Source organism: Chenopodium quinoa, unplaced genomic scaffold (genome assembly GCF_001683475.1).
Source record: "Chenopodium quinoa cultivar QQ74 unplaced genomic scaffold, ASM168347v1, whole genome shotgun sequence".
Lineage (NCBI taxonomy): Eukaryota > Viridiplantae > Streptophyta > Magnoliopsida > Caryophyllales > Amaranthaceae > Chenopodium > Chenopodium quinoa.
Genome location: NW_018742764.1, coordinates 40,001 through 64,712, shown reverse-complemented (window position 1 = coordinate 64,712; position 24,712 = coordinate 40,001). Strand labels below are relative to the sequence as shown.

The 24,712-nt window shown below is 36.2% G+C and overlaps 1 protein-coding gene across 2 annotated transcripts in view; it reads right to left on the bottom strand.

Annotated features, from left to right (window-relative positions):
• The window catches only part of LOC110724454 (glutathione S-transferase 2-like), a 41,544-nt gene that overhangs the window by 5,658 nt on the left and 11,174 nt on the right, over nucleotides 1-24,712 (bottom strand). The window contains exon 11 of one of the 2 annotated variants that reach the window (XM_021903871.1): nucleotides 15,986-16,351. The exons of the other annotated variant lie outside the window; for it this stretch is intronic. The gene's annotated coding sequence lies outside the window, so the exon portion shown is untranslated. Of the gene's footprint in view, nucleotides 1-15,985; nucleotides 16,352-24,712 lie in introns of those variants that run through there. 2 annotated transcript variants of the gene reach the window in all.

Here is a 24,712-nt window from a genome sequence, read left to right as displayed (position 1 = left end):
TTGGGATGATCAAGCTGACTTGATTGCTTTTGAAGTTCCAAGATATGGCAAAAAATAATGTAAATAAAGCAAAAAGAGCATTTGGCGCAATTTTAGTATGCTAAACATAGCTAAAGTGTCACCGTTGTTAATCACTGAAGGTTAGTTCACTAAACACTTAATTTCTTGAGTAATTAATAATGTATAGTGCATATGTGTTAAACCCGTGTTCCATTATGTGTATTTTAAGAAGAAAACACGTTTTGTAAATTAAATGAATATGGAAAGAAAACGAATTTTGGGAAATATATTTTGCCAAATTATTTTACAAAATTAATTGAACTTGTTCCAATAAATGACTGAACAGTAAAACCTATTCAATTCCATCACACCGCTTCAATTATTATAAAAGCATCTTTCACCCACCTTTTCACTCCACTGTCAAATCAAAATTAACCCACTTCAGTAAAAACATCAAAGCTCAAAACCCACCATTAAACACCATGGTCATCATTGCCGAAATTGTGTCTTCAGAAAACTCTCACAATTCAGAAAACATCATTCAAGAAGAAACCTCTCCCTTAGCAATGGTGAACTACAAACCCTCTCTTGAAACAACCGAAACCACTTCCGATTTACCCAGACCTGCTGAAAACCCTAAACCTCTGACTTCAAATACTAAAGAAGCAGAGAGCAAGAATGAAAAAGAAGAAATTGTTTCATCAAGTGTACTTGACTGAGTTCGTGAATGGAAACAAAAAAAGGAGAAAGAAAAATCACTTGAGAAGCAACTGCAGGAAGTTGATGAATTAGAAAAAGGGGTTCAGTAGGTAGAGGAAGATGATTAAGGGGAAAGTGATGAAAACGAGTCAGAAAAGAGAGAGGAAGAAGAGAATGAAGAAGATGATGATCAATTGGAACTTCTTGCAATTGCTGACAGGTATGTTGTTGGTCATAGACTCGATATATCTTGGTGCAAGAAGTCTAGGTTTTTAGAATTTCTCGATTGAATAAAATTTCAAGGGTGGGAGTATTTGTTGACAACTGCTTCAAATAATGTGCTATATCCAGTTGCTATGGATGAATTCTGTAGTAAGTTCCTAGTAAAGAAAGGAAAGATCACTAGTCTACTGAATAAAAAGAAAATTGAACTTGATGTTGAAAAACTAGGAAATTTTTTGAAAGTATCTACTGTGGGTTATGAACTGTTTGTGAAAGGTAAGACATCTGTGAAGGTTGGTGATTATCTAAGTGGCGATATAGTTGAATTTTTGGGAGGAGAAAGGGGGAAGAATGTTATGAGTCATAATGATCTTAGCCCCCTAAATAAGTTGTTGTTTAATTTTGTTAAAAAAATAATTCTGCCTAGGACTCAAAAGAGGAGTCAGGCATGTTTGATGGACTTGGCTGTCATTTTCTGCCTTTCCAAGAAAATAAAAATCAATTTTCCTTCATTGATTGAAGGTTCAATGGGCACTCAAGAGGGGGGGGGGGTGAATTGAGTGTTAAGTAATCGTTAGCGATTTTTGCTTCTTTTCGGATTATGTGTAAGGAACCAGTTGTGCTGGTTCCCTTATGCAGCGGAATAAAACAAAGCAATAAAGAACACAACAAATTTAACGAGGTTCAGCCAACTCAGGCCTACGTCCTCCTATCCTAAGTCCTTTATTAATCTACTCCGAAAAACAAAGACAAAGAACACTCTACTGTTTCCCTACTCCGAGAACCAGTCTACCCCGCACTCTACTCCGAGTGTGCTCTCGACTTACACTCGTAAGCCCAAATGTGTTTGAACTCACAAACACTCACCCAGTCTTTAACCCCTTTGTTAAAGACTCAATACAAGAATCAAGAACTCTCCTTTGATCTCACTTCTACGAAGCTAATTAAGAGAAAATGTTTTTGTACTAGAATTCTCTTGTATATGACTTGATGAATGGGATTAGTGCTTAAGTATATGCTCTCAAATAATTGCTCTTTTTAATTTCTGGAGAGGCACACGAAATATGTGAAATAAGATGAGTTTATATAAGCTTAGATTCCTAAAACCTAGTTTCCTTAAATCACACAATCTTAGAGAATAAGATATATTGTAATTTTAGGAAAGTATTTATCTTATTTGATTTAATCACAAAGATAGAATCAATTAAGATAAATACTCCTAGTTTTTAGGTAACCAAGAATATTTCATCTTATTTCCAGCTGCACAAAATATTTTCAAAATAATCTTTTCGAAAAAATCTTTTTGTAAAATCTTTTTCCAAAACGGCAGCTCGAATATTTCGTACAGTGAACCTGGTTCCCCGACCTGGTTCCCTGAATTGAAACATGTTATGAAACCTGTTCCAACTTTGTACCAGATTTCATATCATACTTCAATATACTTTTAAGCACTTATATAACCCAAACATGCAAGCATACTACGGAGCATATTACATGAAAACCTAGATAACATATTAAAGCATAAATCGTCTTTTCTTCATGTAATCTTCAAGACTTGAATCTTCCTTGAATACTTCTATTATGAGCAAACAATCTTTCTTCGAAATATCTTCGAAAGGCTTCTATGCTCCAAGTCTTGGAATCAACTCAACTACTGCACATGTAACATGGTTAATGCACAATAAAGAGTATGTGACTGCTTTTCCGCATAGCAGTCAAGGAAACGGTTCATACTGGTTCCCCACCAGTACATAGCACATTTATCATCTAACTGTTTCCTGTATATAGATAAGTTAGTTCAATAGATAACTCATATAATCAATAACTTATCTAGGAAAACAGTGTTCTATTTTAGTTGGTTCCCCCAACTGTATTGAACACTTTCAAAGACCTGTTTCCCTTAGCTGTTTGTCATCATTCAAAACTATCAATCAAAACCTAAGGGACTCAACATTGATGTATCAACATCTAGCACATTGTTTTCCGAGGAAGAACAAAGTGGGCTATGGAGATGTGCTTTCTACTGTGTTTGAGTTTCTAGGAGTGAAGCTCAAAGGGGTTTATGAGGCTTTTGAGGAAAAACCAGAGAATGTAATCAATGGTGAGACACTACAGGGTTTAAGCCTTGAAGTAGTGAATGAGAAGCTCTGAAGAGTAGAAGAGAAAAAGGATGTGGGAGGAAAGAGAAAAGGGAAGGAAGTTCCTGAAAAGGGTGTAAGAAAGAGCAGGAGGCTTTCAGCTAGTAAGGCTCCTAAAACAATTATGGAGAAGCCTCTTGAATTGGATGAGGACGAAGAAAAAGTTACTGCAAGGCAGGTGGGTGAGCTTGTTGATAGAGCTGACATTGCTGAGAATCAGCTTAAGGCAGCCACAGAATAGATGCAGAAACTTGAGAGGAAGGTACAAGGTCTTGAGGGTAGTCTCAAATTGCTAAAGTTGGAGTTCTAGAAGGATCTCAAGAGTCTTCAAGACAAGATGGAGGAGTATGTGAAGCAGAACATTAAAGATAACAAGAAAATTCTTGATCTTCTTCAGACTTGACCAAGACCAACCTAACCTACCTCAAATTCTCTTAGCCTAACTCTAGCCTAGCCATTTCTATGTTTTTCTACTTTAGTCATGGACTTTTTTAATTTTTGTTTTAGTTTCTGAACAATTTATTTTGGCTTGTAATATTTTTAATTGTTCAGCGGGATGTTAATCTTTTGATTTTAATGAACACTTTTGGAACTTGGAAGACACATGTGTGTTTGTGTATATTATGAAAACTTATGTAGGGAAGTGGAATTAATCTAAAGGAAGTTAGCAGCGCTACCTTCAGTTTCCCAAACTTGATGAATTGCTTGTAGGGCTGTGGCTAGATGCTTAATAACTTGAAAAAGCAAGACTTTTTTATGATGCCAAAAGGGGGAAAAGAAAAAGCAAACTTAAAGGCTGAAGTTGTTCTGGGTTCCAGTTGATAAAGTATTAGAACTTTCTTCTGATATAGATGCCAGTAGCTTAGTTCTGTTTTATTTTTGTTTAGTTTTATTTTTGTTTATTTCTTTGTTTCTGTTTTTCTTATTTGTGTGTGTTCGTTTCTGTTTATTTTTGTTTTATTGTTTGTGTGCTTAATTTATGTTGTGTGTTTGTTTTCTGTCAAAAATTGAAAATCCAAAAATACGCCCTTCTATTTGTTTTAACTTTTCAAAAGAGCTTGCTTAAGTTTGTCATCATCAAAAAGGGGGAAATTGTTGAAGCTTAAAGGTTTTGATGATGATGAACTTAAACTAAATCAAACTCAATTAATAAAGGTTTTTAAGTGTTTAACTAGTACAGACAAAGTTGACCTTGGAGGTGGAAGAGTAACTTGGACTATGAAGACATGAAGAGACCTTTAATGAAAAGACAAACAATATAGAAGAAGAGTTCTCTAACAAGAACTGAGTTCCTTAACAGGAATGTTCCCTTACAGGAACTTGGAAGATGTAAGCTGAAGACAGTAAGTTCTAGAAGGAACTTTGTCTGCAAAGTTCCAGTTGAGGACTGAAGATCGAGTGACAGCAGGAACTTGTTCCTAATCTGCGTGAAGCCCAAGTAATTCAAGTTTACAGAAACGCGGCACAGCAATAGTAATTTAGGTAAGATTTTATCTTCTAGATTTATTGTTAAATATGTTAAGTAGATATGCACGAAATCTATTAGAAGCGTGATAAGATAAATTGGAAAATATGATAAAATTGGAAAAGATAAAAAGATAGATATTAGAAAAAGATTTTATTTAAATTTGTTTCTTAAAATCAATTTTGTTAAAAATATAATATTCTTTTTAATTATATCTTTCTTCATTTTCCAAAATAAGATTTTCACAAAATATGTTTTACTTAAACTGTGTTCTTGAGATAAGGAAAGTTAATTTTTATCTTTTTGAAAACCCTACTTTCTATACGAGTTACACTTGTATAAATAGTAGATAAATAATCTCATTAGGTTTTTGTGAGTTTTTGCGTGAAGAAATCTTTGAGCTTAATTCGTGTAAGTTTTCCAAGCTTTATCTTGTCATATTAGTTTCGGATTTTGTGCATTGCTTGCCTAACATATTCTAGGTGTTATATTTTCTGTAATTAGTTGGTTATTTTGTGTTACTATATGAAATCTATATTGCATACAGGTGAGACAGCTTTGTGTACAAAGGCTGAGATTGTACTGTGAGAGTACGAGTGAATTTAAGTCAGGGGACTTGAATTGCGTAGGATAGAGTCCTACTGTGTCGCAAGTTCTAGTTGGAACTTGTGAGCAAAGGTCTGTATTATAATAGGTTTGTAACTTGGTGTTTGTCCTATTATAGTGGATTAGTTTTTGTGTTGAAATCCCTTAGAAGGGTCGAGGTTTTTCTTCCAATTGGGCCCTGGAAGGTTTCCTCGTAAAATCCTATTTGCTTTGCTGAGTTCCTTTTATGTCCTGTTTATAATTTGCAAAAGTAGTCACTAAGAACTCACCTACAATTCTTTTTAGTTCTTCTCTCTCCAATCACTTTCAATAACCTTATTTGGGTTGTTCTCTCAACATTTCTTTTTTTTTTTTTCTATTTTTTGAACCTAACAATGGCGAAAGGAAAGGGAAAGCACAAGGGAAAGGGAAAAAGACGCACAATTTTCAACGACTTGATATTCAGCTACACTAAAATCCAGAAGTCGAGGTAAGCAATCGCAATTTTGCATTGGTTAGGTTTAGTTGCGATTTTTTAATTCGTTGTTGAATAGTGGTCCATTAAATTAAGTTAGATTAAAATAATGAAATGATGATTAAATAAAAATATATCTAGTTATATGTGAATACTTTGTTAGTAGTTTGATTTGTTTGTGTGAATTGTGATTTACAATGTTTTGTGTTTTAAGCTGATGGTTAATGGAAGGAAATTAAGTCAAATTTTTTATTCTTTCAATCAGGTTTAACGGTAGGGATCACGTGCCATACAAAGTGATTAAAATGAGTGAAAAAATTAACATAAGATTGTATTATGGGGGTAAATTTGTGACAAAAAAGAGCAAAACAACCTATGAGCAATGTGACAGTGATTACTATGGGTTGTCATTGCACCCAAATGTGGATGAATTGGCTTATTTTGTGTTTAAGGATTGGGTTATAAGGGAATTGGGATATAAAGAAATGGGTCAGCTATGGTTTAGGAAGGCTGGGCATAGTTTGTTTTCTGGTAGGCAGGAGCCAAAAGATGATGGGGATATTACTGACTTTTTATTTGGGAGAGAAGATGATGGATGGTATCATATTTACCTTGTGCATGAGCCTAAGGGGGTGGATTATACTAAATTTTATAGGTCAATTAATGGATTTTACACTGACATAGAGTCTGAGGGTGGTACAAAAGATCTAGGCAGTTTTATTGCCACTAGTGAGTCAAACCAATGTGACTCAGCAACACAGTCACACATGGTTAGTAGTGGGGCCCAGGAAGAAGATGCTTTTGTTGATAACCCTAGATCTGAAAATGGAGAATCTCTTTCACAAAAAGCTCCCTCAACCACCACAAACCAAAACACATTGTCCTTATCTTCAAAACCAGCCCAGCAAACTGATTCACTTCCAACCCAGAAAAAAACCAAAAAAAGATTGAGACTAAAGCTACAACCTATCCTAGAAACACAAGATGTAGTACAACCATCTGAACTTGAGAGCTTCAGTGATGTTAGTGACCAAGATGTGTGCTTGAGTGAGGGTGATTATGAAGACAAGAGTGATGATGATTTGTTTGCCAAGTATGTAGACCATGAGATAAGTGATACAGTAGCTAGGAGTTTGGGTGGCCCTATTAGATCCCATAGGAATACAGTAGGTGAGGGTCATGTTTAGGGAGTAGTTGGTGGGGATATCCAACTGAATAATGATGAAGATCTGAATGATAGTGATGATGATCTGCATAGTGTACATGGTTCTGATGATGAATTAGATGCCTATCTTGTTTTCAACCCAAACACTAACTTAAAAAAAATATTCAGTTCTCACTTGGCTTAAAATTTCCAACCAGGCATGTGTTTAGAAAGGCTTTAAGACACCATGCCATTGAGAATGGCTATAACTACTATTTTTTGCACAATAAGAGCCATAGAATAATTGTGTACTGTAGAAGAAGGTGTGATTGTGAATGGAAGACGGGTAGATTGGTTGAGTGTAAGTGTAAGAAGAGAAGGAAGTGTTTGTTTAAGGTTTATGCTGCAAAAGTGAAGGATTAAGAGACTTTCCAAATAAAAAGTCTGAGGTTAACTCATGTTTGTAGGCATCAGCATGAGAATGATAAGGTAAATGCAGAGTATCTAGCTGAAAGATATCTTGAGGACTTTAGGGATGACCCTAGTTACAAGATGAATGCATTTATAAAAAGAGTTCGGAAGGAGCTAGGTGTTGAGGTTGGGTACTAAAACTACTATAATGCAAAGCAAAAATCATTGAGGATGATTTATGGGGAAGCTGCTGATGAGTATAATAAGGTTTGGGGGTATGTGGAGACCATTAGGAAGTATTACCCAGGTAGCTCAGCTGTTGTGAAGCTTCAAGGACTGGAAAACCCCCCACCCATATTCCAGAGAATGTATATCTGCCTACATCCATGTAAAGAAGGTTTCATGGAAAATTGCAGGCCTATCTTAGGGGTTGATGGGTGCCATTTGAGAGGACCATACCCAAGGATATTACTTAAAGCTGTAGGGAAGGATTGAAATAATAACATATTCCCAGTGGCATGGGCAGTGGTAGAGACTGAGAACTCTGAAAGCTGGACATGGTTTCTTGATCTGTTGGTGAAGGATTTGGGTTCTGTTGCTGAAGCTATTACTTGGGTCAGGGAGCATGAAGATACTACTGTATCCTTTATGGATGATAGACAAAAGGTATGTAATCTGAATTTGTGTGTTTATATCACCTTATCTGCAATACATGTAGTTAGTTGTTCTAACACTTTTTTTTTACAGGGACTTCTAGATGCTTTCAGTACTGTCATACCAAATGCTGAAACCAGATACTGCTGTAGGCATATCTGGACAAATTTCAAGGCAAAATTCCCTGGTAAGGCATACAGAGAGTATTTTTGGAAAGCTGCTAGATCCTCTACAAAGGTATGGAATTTTGTGTGTTTTGTAATCTTTGCTTAGTAATCTGAGTTAGTTTGAAAGTTTAAACTATTTGTGTGTATGATGCAATTTGGGTATGTAATCTGATTTATTGTGTATGTTGAATTTGGGTATGTGCTCTAATTATTGTGCTATAAATAAGTGTTCTCTGATTTGTGTATGTGAAATTTGGGTATGTGCTCTAATTACTATGCTCTGATTAAATGTGCTCTGATTTGTGTATGTGAAATTTGGGTATGTGTGCTCTGATTTAGTGTGTTTGAATTTGGGTTTGATACATGTTTTTTTTTTTTTTAAAAAAAAAATAATAAAAAAAAAAAAAAAAAAAAAAAAAAAAAACACCAGCACCATTTTGATAGCCATATGAAGGAAATAAAGAAACTGAATGTTCAAGCTTTTAACTACCTTGTTGCCAAACCTGTTAGCCATTGGTCTAGGCATGGGTTTAGTAATAAGGCCAAGTCTGGGATGTTGTTGAACAATTATTGTGAGTCATTCAACAATGTCCTTAAAGAGGCCAGGGCTAAGGCAATATTGTCTTTGATGGAGTGGATAAGGAGGTATGTTATGATGAGATGTTGTGCAAAGAGAGAGGGATTAAAGGATTTTGAGGGGGTGATCATGCCAAGTGTTGTGAAAATGATAGAGAGGGGCCAAAAACAGATCTATAATATGAGGGTTACACAAGGTGATGTTTATGAGTTTGAAGTTGATGAAGAGGGTGACAGCTTTGTGGTTAACCTTGAAATCAAGAGTTGTGGGTGTTACAGATGGACCTTGATGGGAATCCCATGTTGGCATGCATTGCCAAGAAGAGACACAACTATGAAGACTATGTGCATCCAGCTTACCATGTCACAACATATGCTGCAACATATGCTCCTGCTTTCCATGCCATGCCAGGGCAGAGCCAGTGGGAGAGATCTTCTTTGCCAGAACCATTACCACCCCCTTACAGAGTCATGCTTGGAAGACCATCAAAGAAAAAAAGGAAGAAAGAACAAGGGGAAGGTAGAGACAAGTATGTTAACAGACCCTACAAACAAAATAAATGCTCAAGGTGTGGTGGAGTAGGCCACAATGCAAAAAAGTGTTTCAGGCCAATAAAAAATAAGGCACCTGTCAACTAAGGTGGTAGACCACGCAAAAATGACAAAGGAGCAAGCACCTCTGAACTTGCTACATCACAAACAGCTCCATCTTCAACTCAGGTTGCCCCCAGCACTTCAAGGCAAGCTGGTACAAGATCAATTAAGCCTGCACCCAGCACTTCAAGGCAAGCAGATCCCTCCAGGAACAAGAGAAGGAAAATAGCCTCTATTAATGCCATCCAAGCAACACAACCTTCTCGGAACAGTTGTGTATCAAAAAATTAGTGATGTATTAGTCAAGCTTTTGGACAAAATTTGTTAAGCTTTTCAAGTTTTTGTTACACTTTTTACTATTCCAGCAGCTTTTTGTACTAAAACCTTCAGCTTTGCTGTTATGACTATCTTACAATGATTAATTCAAGTTTGAAATTCCTTGAAGTTATATGTCCTATTTTTTCAGATTTATGCAATGCATTAAAAAACAAAAGGAGCCAGAAACTAAAGGTTTTAAAACAAAATTTTATTCATTAAACCAAAATGTGATACAACCGTTGTTAGATCCTAGTACAACCAAATGCATCCATTTCCACATTCAAATGCTAAGTTTCAGCACAATGAAACTAACCACTACTGATACAAGGGCACAAAATACAAGTAAAATAAGAAGTTGGTCATTTTTAATGACAGCTTGTTGTCCATAGTTGTTGTTAGCCTGATTCATAACCAAACTCTTCATCCTCTCATGCTCTTCACTTACCCTGTTCTTCTCTTGTTCCATGCAAACTGTTCTTGATTTTAGCACACTCATGTCAGAAGATAACCTTTGTTTCTCACTCACCAGCACATTAATCACCTCTTTTTGCCACTCCACCATGTCTTCATCAATCCATTCAAAGAAGTCACAACCCCGTTCCCCAGTTTCAAAGTTATAAAATTTACAACTTCTAAATCGTCTTCCTGGGTTGTCATGGGTCCAAGAAGTCCTTTGTGCCAACGAAAACCCACAATTGCACTTAGTTCTCTTCATTTTGCCCATATTCATCTTCCTGCAAATCGAATTTTGAAGAAAACAAATAACCGAAAAATTTCAACCACAAAAACGAAAAAAAACCCTAAATTCGACAAATCCAAACACAAATTACAATGCTTACCTTTCGCCTAGTCCTCAATTGCACTTTGGATGAATTTGTTAGGAAAAATAGGGCAAAATTTCAGATTCCTCTGAACCTAGGGTAAGCCATTTGCGGAGAAAGAAAGAAGAAGGATTAGAAAAATTGGGGAAAAAATTGAATTTGGGGGAAATTCGTGAAACATAAGGGGAAAAAAGAAAAAAAATATTCACTTAACTTAATGAGTCACATGAACTTCGGCGTTGACTAGCCTGAAAATGTGACCTGGTCCCACTAAACAACTCAAAGTGTGTTTTGTGGTCCTTTTAAACAACTGTTGTCTTAATAGGTCCTTCTGAACAAAAGAGACACTTTCCTTGGTCCTTTTGAACAAATTTTCCATATTTCTAAAATTATTAGGATTGACTTTAATATTCTAGAAGGTTATTTTAAGTTCTACCACATCAAAAAAAAATTAAAAAAAAATAAATAAATAAAAAATAAAAAAACTGAGCATTACAAGTTGAACCTCATCAAATGTTAATGAAACAAATATCAACCTAAAATTGATACAATAGTCAAAGTTGATATACAAATTATTAACATGAATCAATCTACAACAAGAGGAGTAGAGTGTATTCTATAAACCTTAGCAGAATTCAAGTCGAATTGATTAACCAAACAAAATCAACTAAAATTAAAGAACTATACATGAAAGTGACTCACCACTGCTGTAGCCCTAGCAGCATTCCAAAACAGCTCCTTAAAAATTGAACCTGTGGATTGTAGCTTGAAGTTGGCAGATATGCCTCACACAATACCTTTTCTTAGCCAATGGTACTTGCAATTCAAAGGCTTCTAGGAGACCCTGTTTTACATGTACAAAGTGAATAAATTAGATCAAACATAGTCAAAGTGTATTACTTCCTTTAATTACTGCAATAAAGACTTAGTTGAGCACCTTTTGTTTGTCACACATGAATGTCCAACCACCACCCTCACACACATCACCAAGGTCCTTCTTTAGACACTCCAACAACCAACACCAAGTGGCCTTATTTTCTACTTCAATTATAGCCATGCCAAGGGATAGATCTGATTGTTTCCATCTTTTCCCACTGCCACCAGTATTTATCTTGGATAGTCTCCCTTCAAATGACAACCATCAACACCTATTAGAGGTCTACAACCTTTTATGAAACAACTTCTCAATAGCTGCAGACAAATGTACATCCTCATAAACAATGGAGGTACAGGGCTGCTTTCTTCACCTTCTACCACTACACACACCCTAGAGCCAGGACCATACTTTAGAATAGCTTTGCCATAATCCCATACTCTGGCATATTTCTCTGCAAGTGACCCATAAATCTTTAGCTTAGCCCTAGCTCTGGCAACCCACCCTTTGGAATAAGTTATTGGGGTTTGGTGAGTCCGACTCACCGTGGAAACAAACCCAAAAACAAGACCGCACTCGCAATAAATAAAACCATAAACATAATTAAATTAATCACAAGATTAAAATAAAACGATTACCTTTTGGAGCATGCTTCGCTCGACCAAATGGGCTCTTACTTGAAAGCTAGCTCCGAAAACACGAAGCCTCCAACGTTGATCCACCCGCACCAATGAATACCGACAAGGTCAAATGTCTTGGGGTTAGCAAGACCCGACCAATAAAACCCGAGTAATTGAGTTCAAAGGCTTTCACTAAATGTGATACCTTTCCAACTCTTGAGTTCAAGGGTTTTCACTTACTTGTGATGCCCTTTACAGAGAGTATGATTGTCTCTCCCACCAATGTGGGATAGTGGGATTTTCACATTTTATTTTAAAAGCAAAATACTCCCTCTGTCCCAGTTTAGTTGCAACATTTTGACTGGACACGCTTACCGATGCACATGTTTGACCGTTAATATCTTTTGTTATATACTAATATAAGCCATATAAAGTTTATATTAAGAAAATATACATTAAAATAGACCTAAGAACATATTACATAATTACATTGGCTTTCATATAATAGCTAAAAAGATGGTCAAAGTGAGATGTGTAAATAGTGCAAAAAGTCAAAATGTTGCAAGTAATTTGGGACGGAGGGAGTAAAATTATTTAAGAAAGCTAGTAATAAATCAACAAGTGTCAACTATTCATGAGAGAGCAAGTGAGGACCACTTGGAGAGGGGGGGACCAAACTTGCTCCTCACTCTCTTCCTCTCCATGTGCCACATGTCCTCCCTAAGCTCCCACTTGCTCCTCCTTGCTCACGGCCCAGCTACTCGCGCCATAGCCCGCGCCATAGTCCAGCTACCCGCACTTGGAGATGCGGGTTGCTGCTTGCGGCTAGCAAGCCACGCACTCCGAGTGCAGGCTGCTGCTGCACGCTGCTAGCATGCCACGCACTCCGAGTTCGGGCTGCTACAACTTGCTGCCCTTGGACGCCGTGGCTGCTAGCGATGTTGCGCTAGCACGCACCAGCCATCCTTGGCTCGGCTTGGAGCGCATGCTAGCCACCATGCTTGTGTATTATGCCCCTAACACTCGGAGTGCTCGGGGCACTCCGATTCTAGGGGTATTTTGGGAATTATGTTGAGTTATTACAATTTGCACGTCTCCTCTTTTATTATTTCTGACTCAACTTCCGACGCTCGGTTTCGATGCTCTAAGCTCGAATTTCCGACGTCTAAATAAATATTACTCGGTCGACTCATTAATTCCTTCCGAATTAATTCGTCGCTTCGATTCGTTGACTGCTTGGGTGTGACCCGAAGGGTTCAGTCAAGATTAAGCTGTAATATTAATTATGATTAATATTACTGATCGAAGCGGCCCCCACCCAGACATTTCGATCACTTGACCTTACTGAATATATTAGCTTTCTGATAATTTTGAACCCACTATCAGAATAATACACTTGTTCAAAGGACACTATTCCTTTCATAAGTTATGGTTATGCCTAAGTCACTTAGAACCCTAGCTTTTAAACTTTTGATTCTCCAACTTGGATTGTGCCTCTATTCCTCAAGATACTAATTAGCAAGATACTGAGCAATAACCTTGGAGTTCACCTTACTCCTCATACACATATGCTTAAGTCTCAAATCTTTGTTAGACAAGCTGCACTATTGTAGAGTCTTCTAGCAGCCACCTTGAAGTTGCATTTTTTAACCTTATCACTGCACTTCCAGGTAGATTGCCTCTTTTGGAATGCCTCTTTTGGAATTCCACTGACACCTACACCTTCTCTTACAGAATGTAGTTATCCTCTCACCACCATTGTGCATATAATAATACTCATATATGTTCTTTATTGCATGTGTCCTCAATACTTTCCTTAGAATGGTGTTGTTAGTGAATTGGAGCTTGTTCACTAACACCACTGGTTTTTTTTAAATCGGCATCTGCATGAAACCAAGGACTATCATCTTCTTCCTCATTTGATCCATGTAAACTTTTAAGCTCGTCTGACTCAAAATCCTCTTCCTGCAATAAAAGTCCCTTACAATTAATGTCCTTATTCAGTTGTTTCAATTTGTCCTCACTATGCACACACAATTTCCTGTGAAAGTTCAGCTCCATGTCTCACAGCCTCCAAACTCCTGTCTACTTCTGTCAAGATTCCTTCTCTAGTTTTCCTATGCCATTCATCATCATCACTTTTTAATTCTTCTTCCCTAGGCTCCCAATCAATCTCTAGGTCAGATGGATCTGAGGTGGATGATCCAAATCTAGGTTCATCCTCTTCATCCAACTGCGGAACCCTCCTGGCTTTACTTTTCCCAGTTCCCTTCCCTTTATCCCTACCAAGCCTCACTCAAGCATTCCCATCTTCTTCACAGCTTAGCCTTCCCCCTGGAAAACCTAGAGCTTCTTCTCACCTTGTTCTCTATAGAAGTGTCTTGTGTTTCAGGTATTTTACTTCGTTAGAAGTCACAGTTGAGGAGTGTTGTTTTTTGGATGGTTATGTTTGGGTTGTGTTGGAAGAAGTTTCAGTATGGCCAACATTGAAGTTGGATTGTTGTGAGATTGTGGTGGGGCTATTATCATCAACTAAAGTGCTTTGGGGTCCTCAGTGGGAGTAGGGTCATCATAAACTGTACAAAAAAGCTCTAAATACCCATCCATGTGCTTGGCTTCTATAAACCTAGCTTGTACATCCTCAACATTTTCTATCTTCCTCTTACCAGTCATCCAAGTCTTACTCTTTTGTTTATACCAAAGTACATAGATGTTAGGTACATCCCATCCCATGTCCCTAATCCCTTCAGCACATAGATATCTTAAATACCCTACTGTTCACCTAGTCAAAGGGACATCCCTTTTTCCAATAAGTGAACCTAGCTTCATACACTTGGTACTCAGTTCCCCTACGCTTCTTAATGACAAAACCACCAAATATTCTAAGTCAAATATCAACATTATCATCACCATCATCCATTTCTTTAATCTACAAGTACAGAACAATAAACAAATCAAACACAATTTAATTCCTAACAATACCTAAATCAATTCAATTACAACAAACGAAGACAATTTCAGACACCCATACCCTACCACATAATTGTATCCACGTCAATTTTAAATTAGTCAAACAACATTACTTAAAATAATCATCTCACTAAGCTAGGGTTTACTTCAAATTCTCCCTAAAATACCCCAAATTCCATACATTATTGCAAAATTACCACCATATTTGGACCACTATAAATAGATAGGATTTCGTACCTTGTAATCAAGCGTTGTCAGTCGAATCTTCGACTTCCCAGCAATGGAGATGCCGAATCCTTCCACCTGGTCGTCCTCCCTTGCTTTGATGTACCAAACAAAACCTTCTACGCAAGCACTTTTACCTCCAAGTTGCAGAAAAGTAGACATAAAAAATGATGGGGATGCTAACAGATGAGAGATAAAGATTCGTGGTCCAAAAAAAAAAAGGCTTCAATGGAGTTAAATTTGGGGGTTGAAGGGAATTCAATTGAGTGAGAAAGATAGTTATTCGGTTGGCAGGGGGTAGATTCGTGGAGAGAGAAGAAGATAAGGAAAGGTTAGTTAATTAGGTGGGGCCCCTAAATGTCAACAGTGACAGAAGTCATTAATTGGTAGCAATTTTTAACAAAGTTGATTTTGTACGGTAGTAAAATAAAATAAAAGTTTTCCCGGGTAGTAAAATAAAATAAAAGTTTTCCCGGGTAGTAAAATTGAAATGCATGTCTTTTACAAGTAGCAAAAGTAAAAATTTCCTAAAATATATTGTAAATATAAAACTAACCATGTATTATTAACTTTATTATATTATTCTTAATATTTTTTATGCTAATTTTTATTGCAAAAAGACTATTATGTTGTTAAAATATGTTGTACAACGTAGCAATAAAAAAGGGATAAAATTAGTAAAATTTAGAAAATAATCATAATCAATTTTAATTAATATTAGATAATGTATTTGGATATCCGAAATTTTCAAATCGAATTTGGATATCAGTTTTTTATATCCGATTCGTGAACAGGCCTATCGATAACCTCGCTTTCCTCGTTCAACGGAGTAAGGCTTGGAGAATGTTGTGAAGGGTATCTTGTGCGGTGGCAGAGATGCAGTGGTGGTAATGGAGGAAGAAGAGAAAGATAGGAAGCTAGGGTAAGCGGTGGTCCAGCTATCTGCACTAGGGTGAAGCTTAGAAATTGCGATCATAGAGGACTCCCTAGGCTCCAACTCCTACCAATAGAGCTAGACTGCTAGACATTCAACATGGAATTCATCAATGCCTCATTTATATGACAGTTAAAACATTATTATGTCATTAGTTTGGAGCAACGATCACACCGGTGCTGACTTCCCCATACTTTATATTTACTCTTCTTATTCCACAAGCAGAAAATACTACAACTGCCATCCTTCAGCATTAACCATATTCCAGAAGGCAGAAAATACTACAAATGCCCTTCTTATTTGTTGTTCTTTGTTTTCTACTATATGATTATATCTGTACGAGATAAAATCTTAACATTCTGCGATAGTTGACTACAACAAGCTGGTACATTTTCAACATTCACCACACCGCTTCTTTCAGGAGAAATGCAGTAGCAGTCCTGATACAAGTGGCCTAAACTGCAAATAAAAAAAAGTTGGAAATGACAGTTCAGTTAGTAAAGAACTGGGAGGAAATAATAGTCACAAAACCTATTTTAGGATGTCCAAGAAAGCTGTCACCTTCCCTGATATAGTAATGGTTTCAAATTATATACTAGAGTATAGCCAACTAAACTAAAAATGATCAGGATAAGATTAATATGATCAAAAAGGGTCCTTTTGTTAAAACACATCATATCCTGATCCATGTTGGCCTGTTGGGTATATATGGTTATTGTGATAACTTATGTTGGAGGTGGGATTGGTTAATATAGAAGAGAGGATGCATGGCCATAAATTGCTAGTTGAATGTACTACAACATTAAAAGTCAGATTTATATACATAATTAAAACAAAAAGAAGAATTAAGAAACGGAAAGTCAGACTGAAGCTAATGCATTGGAGATAATGCAGATGGAAAGCACAAGTCTTAATAAACAAAATGTTGGATCAAAATAACAGAGCATTAGCAATGAAGATTTAACAAGAATTTAAATGCATTTCAAGTATACTTCCTTGGCCTTTACTCCTTGGTGGTACCCAAGATTTGCAATTGAATCCCGTCTACTTCCTTGGCCTTTGTGCACTTTCATCTTTTAAAACCAAAAAACAAACAATATACTCCGTGCATATATATTTTTTATTTGTTGATATTAACTAATCTAACAGTTATTTACGCTTTCATTTTTACATATATCCTAAAAAGGAAATGAGGTCGTATTAGGTGCATGAGTATCAATTTTCTCACAAAGGATGATAATCTCAAAATTCCATTTGGTCATCATTCGGATTCTGACATATATATTTGGAAGGTTATTCACTGCTAAAGCCACTATCCTAGTTGCTTAAGTTGAGCATTTAAACCTTTCAACAAGCTGAGAAGTTTAACAACGTTTCCTGGGACACACATTAGCACATTAGTTACATTACCATACAACCAAATGACAAAATTCACTTTTATATTAGCCAGTCATTGCTAGTGTGGTGCCTAAGTTTGTCCCATGCCTTTCTTTGATACACAACTCGATGACCTAACTCCAAAACATCATATCACAACAACAAATCAACAACTAATTGAAGGAGTTATGTCTTCGATAAGTGCAATTACTAAATATATCAAGGATCACGATTATAGAGATAAATAATTTATTCTATAGGGTCGTCAATGTTTGGTGCTAGATATGACAATTGATCTTTGGGCAAGTTAAATAGTCCAAAGCATTATAGAATGGATCCTATAAGGTCACACACAAGAGTATTGGGTCAAACAAGTTAGATGCCCATTATTGGGCCTCATGAGTTTATGGCATGCCACATTGATTGTTGGGCTAGGATAGTTTGATGAGCTTATAATATTTTGGGCTTGATATGGATTTATTTAGAGATGAGATCTATAAATATAATCTATGCCTAGGGTTGTATGACATAACAATTAACAGTTACTTGTGAACCAAGCAACAAACTCCCAAAATCCCTAATTCTCTCTCTCTCCACTCGGCCCTCTTTCTCTCCTCCCTGTTCGTACAGCCGCCCTTCTTGGGTGGCCTGTGTGGTGGTTGTTTGGGTGGTTTGTGGTGTGCTCGTGACTCACATCTTCGTCAAAGATTGATTGAAATGTTCGATCATAACTAACTAGCATTAGTGGAGGTTTGATTCGTGCTCGTAGACTTAGTAGAGGAATCACACGTGTGGTTCTTATTCTCCTTATTGTTCTTGCTCGATCATACGTGGAATCACGCTACAAAGGTATTAATTCTAATTCTTTATGTGTTATGCATGATCTTGGGATTAGGTGCTATATAAATATGATTTATGTCTTCCGCAATCGTACCTATAAACTCCTGGAGTGGTACCAGTTAGCCTATGCATGTACGGATTTTGAATATTAATTCTTTTAGTCTACAATTTTAATTCAATTAGGAGGGAGAACAATTTAATTATGGGTCAATTATTATTTTAAATGTGATTTAACAATATAGAATCATTAAAAGTTGTTTAATTTGCTCTAAATTAGCCATCAAAAGATTCGAATTTTGCCCCTAAATCACTCGAAAATTTCAACCCCCCAACCCTAATTTTCGAAAATTTCGAAAGCCTTAAACGCTAATTTGTGAAATTTGTGTTTTGGTGTTTGATTTAATTCGATAGTTAAGTGATTAATGAATTTAATCTATTTGATTTCATGTTATAATATGAATTTTCATGATCAAATTATTTAATTTAAGAGTTAAATTAAATTGGGGATGAATTTCATGAGGAACCCTAATTTCAAGATTGAATATGATTTAATTTTGAAATTAATTGGACCACATCAAGATTAATTTAATTTTAACAAAAATTGTTTTGTTTTATTTAAATTAAAATAAAAATAAAAATAGAAATAAAAAGGTTTTAGCAGCGGCAACCGCGGGTGGATGGCGCAGCCACGGCGGCTGCCGCTACAAGTGGTCAGGAGGGAGGGCGGGGTGGGGCAGGAGGTCAGCCAAGGGCAGCAACAACAGCACCGTGCAAGGGTTGCGCGGCACTGCTGCTGCTGCTGTGCACCTTATAATATATGATATATAAGGTACACCTCACGTTGTACCTTATATATCATATATTATAAGGTGTACACCTCACGTTGTACGGCCACCGTGGCCGGCTTTGGCCACGGTAGCTAGTGCACAAATTTCAAAAAAAAAATTATTTTATTTTAATAAAAAACAAATTTCAAAATTAAAGTTTAAAAGATAAGTTTTGATTTTAAAAAGATAATTAACAAAGTTAAAGTGGTTAATTTTGTTAAGTTTGGATAATAATGGAGCAAAAGTATTTATTTGGATAATAATTGATTAAATAATGAGATCATCCCATAATTAATTTGGATAATAATTGATTTAAAATTATGTGATTGGCTAGGCAATTAAGATAGAATCTCCTAAATTAGTTAGAATAATCATGGAAAATAAATATGATTTATCTTCCATAATCAAAATATATCTCTTACCTAAAATAAAATATATGATATTTTATGGTTGGCTAGAAATAATATATGATATTATCTAATTGCAGTAATTAATTAAAATATGAGATATTTAGAGCCATGTTTCTTTAAATATGAAATTTTGATGTTATAATCTAAGAAAACCTGATGAGTGATTTATCATGTGCCACTTAATAATATATGATATTATTTATTGGTATATATAGACTAGTATGGCTCATAGATTCTAAATACGATCTGTGCATTATTTTGTATTTTTGTAATCTAAATGCGGTCTGCGTACTGTTAAGTATTTTTGTAATTTATTTTATTTAAGTTATAGATAGAATAAAGTAATATTATAGGTTGTAATTGATCCAAGAAACCATTAAAGTGGAGGCCCAAAGGAATAAGATAGATAAGATCCATGAAGAATCAAGTGGGAGCATTTTCTTCTTTATTAGTTTTCTTATGATTAAGGGGACATACTAAGCCATGTTTTATCTATGCATTAGTTGATTATGCATGTTAGATTTTATTGATGCTTGTGATGATGCGCTAAAGTTCACTATATTAAAATCACAAACATAATGAATCTAGGTCTCGGTAATATTGAGGTTGCTTTTCCAATTAAAAACCCGATAAACCTTTGATATTTGTGATGGGTTATGTCAGGGAGGGAGTCATATTATATCTTGGGAGAGTTGGGGTAAATCAAGTTTAGCAATTTTAATTGGTTATACTCAACAAGGTTACCTAAAGAGTTTAGATTTTTGAAGCTAAGGATAATAATTAAACATGTGCCGATTAATTATTCAACCAAGAATTACAAAAGTTTGTAATCAGTAAAGAGTTTACTCACCTTGAAAATGTAATGGCTGGTGGCAGGACCAAAGTCCAGTCAATTATTGCACAAATAAAGGATCTTGGAATCACTTAATTTAAATTGGGATCATTTAATTGAATAAAGTGTTTTAAAGTTACCAAATTTAAATCGCTTATGGTACTTTAAATTTATTAAACATAATTATTGAATTTTGCCTCGTTTTGTTTTTTTTTTTTTTGTAGATGAATAATCTTTACGACAACACTATTTTGTCAAACAAATTGAAATTAAGGCTGAATCTCAGAAACTCCAGGGAATGGGAAAACGAGTTGATGTTCTCAGAAGTCTAAGGGTTGAAGCTCGCTTATATATACCCATTGAGAGCATATATACTATTGGTTTAACTCCTGAAAGGCATGTGAAAGACGTTTCCGATGCAGATAAAATCAAAAATCTCATTTTAGAATCTATTCCAACTTGTTGGAAAAGAAGGTTCGGGCACTATGAGTTGACCAATCTACATGAATGTCTTCGTGCCATCTGTCGAGGTGGCATTGGGACATTAGGAAGTGGAGGCATCAACGACCATAATGTCAGATCCCTCAAATTTACTAATCCTGGACTGAGAGTGTAAGGTTTGAGACTTACAGTATCCACTGTAAGATTATGCTAAGAAACTCATGTCTAGTCAGTGAGTTAGGACCCATGTCAATGAACTAATTGGATTATTCAATCAGATGGATATCCTAGGGAGGCCGTTTGATGATGACTCTGCGCATGACACTACCTTATTCTCGCTCCATGATAGATTTGATCTAGTCAAGCTTATTCATGATGATGAAGGCTCGACAGTGACACAAGACAACCTCTTGGTCAACCATTCAGAGGAGTACTTGAAGAGGGAGGGAAGCCACTGCTTCTATTGCGGTAGGTGGTCTTGCCACATGTTTGGGTGTCCCCATTATACACCAGTTACCTAATGTTTTTGTTGTAGAAATTAATCTTCCTTCTTCTTCAACTTGGGTATTCGATACCGGTTGTGGTGCTCATATTGTTAAGAAGTTAGCAAAAGGGGAAGACACACTTCGAGTAGGAAATGAAGCTAAATGCTGCACTTGCTATTGGAAACTATCATTTGAGACTTCCGTCTGGTCTTATTTTAGTGCTTAATAACTGTTATTATGTCCCAACAATTACCAAGAACATTATTTCAGTTCCTGTAGATACCGAAGGTTTTTCTTTTGAAATAAGAGACAAGTGTTGTTTTATTTCTAAAGGAAATATGTTATATGCTAACGCTAAATTGGTTAATGGTTTGCATGTCTTAGATTCTACAACACATATTTACAACATTGATAAAACAGATGAATCAAACCAAACCTATTTATGGCATTGTAGGTTAAGTCATATAAACCAATCGCGCATCCAGAAATTACGTAAGGATGGACTCCTAACTTCATTTGATTACGAATCGTTTGAGAATTGTGAGTCATGCTTGTTAGGTAAAATGACCAAATCGCCTTTTACTGGAAAAGGTGAAAGAGCTAGTAACCTTTTGGGCCTCACACATACAGATGTATATGGACCAATGAGTTCAAAAGCTAGAGGTGGTTATAGCTACATTAGCTTCACTGATGATTTAAGTAGGTATGGTTATATCTATTTAATGAAACACAAGTCGAAATCCTTTGAAAAGTTCAAGGAATTCTAGAATAAGGTACAAAACCAACTTGGGAGGGCAATTAAAGTACTACAATCCGATCGTGGTGGTGAATATTTGACTCAAGAATTTGATGAACATCTGATTAATTATGGAATACTTTCACAATTAACTCCTCAAGGGACACTACAGTTAAATGGTGTGTCAAAAAGGAGGAATAGGACCTTACTAGATATGGTTCGGTCCATGATCGAGCTTTACTGATCTTCACATATCATTCTGGGGATATGCATTAGAAGCAGTTGTGGACATACTAAACAGAAGCCCATCCAAAGCAGTTGAGAAGATACCATATGAATTATGGAACGGAAAAGTTCCAAAGTTGTCTTATCTCAAGGTTTCGGGTTGTGAGGTCTATGTAAAACGTTTACAAAGCGACAAATTTGGCCCTAAATCAGACAAATGTTTCTTTGTGGGTTATCCCAAAAAAAACAAAAGGGTATTAAATCTACAATCGTGAAGATAACAAAGTGTTTATTGCTCACGATGGTGTCTTTCTAGAAAAGGAATTCCTCTCTAGAAAGCCAAGTGGGAGTAAAGTAGTTCTCGAAGAAATTCGAGACGAGCAACAAATGGATGTGGATAACACCATATCAAAGGCGAGGGCGCATAATCATGCGTCGGAGCAAGCTAATTCGATTAGCAAGACTCCTATCGCCCCACTTGAATCTAATTCTTGCGAAAATCTTCAAAGAGTTGAAGAGAAACATTTCTATTGTTGCTCCTACCCCACGTAGGTCTGCCAAAATTTAAAACAAACAGTTTGTTGAAATTCTGTTAACCGAGGATTCTGAAATCTTCTTAATAGAGAATGAGAAACCAACAACCTACAAGCAAGCTTTGGTGAGCCCCAACTCAAATGAATGGCTTAAAGCCATGAAATCCGAAATGAAATCGATGCCTGAAAATGTTGTGTGGACCCTGTTGGACTTGCCTAATGGGGTAAAACCTATTGGTTGCAAGTGGGTTTACAAGATTAAAACAGACAAGGATGGAAATGCCTACATCTATAAAGCAAGACTGGTTGCAAAAGGGTACAGACAGATTCATGGTATTGACTATGATGAAAGCTTTTCTCCAGTAGCAATGCTTAAGTCCATTCGGATTCTTCTAGCGATTGCTGCATTTTTCGATTACGAAATTTGGCAGATGGATGTCAAAACCGCCTTCTTGAATGGGTTCTTGACGGAGGAAGTGTATATGACACAACCTCTAGAGTTTTGAAGATCCAAAAAATCCTGAAAAGGTATGCAAACTTCAAAAATCCAATAATGGATTGAAGCAAGCATCAAAGAGTTGGAACCTTCGTTTTGATGAAGCGATTAAACAATTTGATTTCCTCAAAAGCGAAGAGTAACCTTGTATATACAAGAAGTCCAGTGGTAGAAGCATAGTTTTCTTAGTCTTGTATGTAGATGACATACTGCTCACGGGGAACGACATACCAATGCTTGGGTCAGTCAATAAGTGATTGAAAAGTTATTTCTTCATGAAAGACTTAGGCGACGCCGAGTACATTTTGGGAATCAAGGTCCATCGAGACAGGTCTCGAAGGATGATTGGATTAAGTTAAGAGACTTATGTTCATAAGGTTCTTCACAGATTTTCGATGAAAGACTCTAAGAGAGGATTTCTCCCCATGTCTCATGGCATTACGCTTAGTAAATCTCAGTGCCCTAAAACGCCAAAAGAGATGAGACGTATTGTTGATAAACCTTATGCTTCGACAATAGGGTCAATCATGTATGCTATGATATGTACAAGTCCAGATGTTTCATATGCTCTAAGCATGTGTAGCAGATTTCAGGCAAATCCAAGAGAAGCACACTCACTTAAGTACTTGTGCAGGACTATAGGAATGTTTCTAGAATACGGCGGCGAAGATAAGTTGGTTGTCAAAGGTTATACGGATGCGAGTTTCCAAACAGACAAAGATGATTTCAAAGCCCACATTTTAATGGAGGAGCAGTGAGCTGGAAGAGTTCAAAGCAAAGCATTGTCACAGACTCTACGACAGAATCGGAGTATTTAGCTGCTATTGAAGCAGCTAAGAAAGCAGTTTGGATTAAGAAATTCCTAATTGAGATGGACATTGTACTAAGTGCTCAAAAAGGAATCGAGTTGTATTGTGACAACAATGACACCACTGCTTAATCAAAGGAGCCTAGGTCACACTTCAAATCCAAACATGTTCAAAGGAAGTATCATTTCATTCGAGAAATCGTTGGCAGAGGATATGTAAAGATGTGCAAAGTTCATACGAATGAGAATATCGCTGATCCACTTACTAAACCCCTTCCATTGCCCAAGCATGAGAAACATGATAATGCAAATGGATTGAGGCTAATGATGTAATTTAAGTTGTATTTGTTTTTGAGAAAAACTTATTACATATGTAATACATTCATTGGCAGAATTATGTTGAATCAGAAATTCATTATTTCTCTTATTTAATTATGGTTTTCGATATTAAATAAAATGTTCAAAATAATTATGGATTGATGGGCTCATCAAAGGTCAACAAAATTCATATATTATTTAGTTTCTAGTTCAGAATCATTAAAGTGGACATAAATGATTTCAATAAATGGACTAGCATGTAAGATTGATTGGATAGCGCAGTTTCATGGGCTATAGGGGCATAGTGATGACGCTCGGTCAATCACATGGATATGCATGAATGATGCATGATCGAACTATAGACATATTTTGAAGTTCAAGTATAGAACTTCTGGATATATTAGTGGATTCCTTTGAATTGAGTGGAATATTGATTCCATTCAATGATTGATTTAACTGTGGTACACTCAAACGTCTGTCCGTAACTGGAGA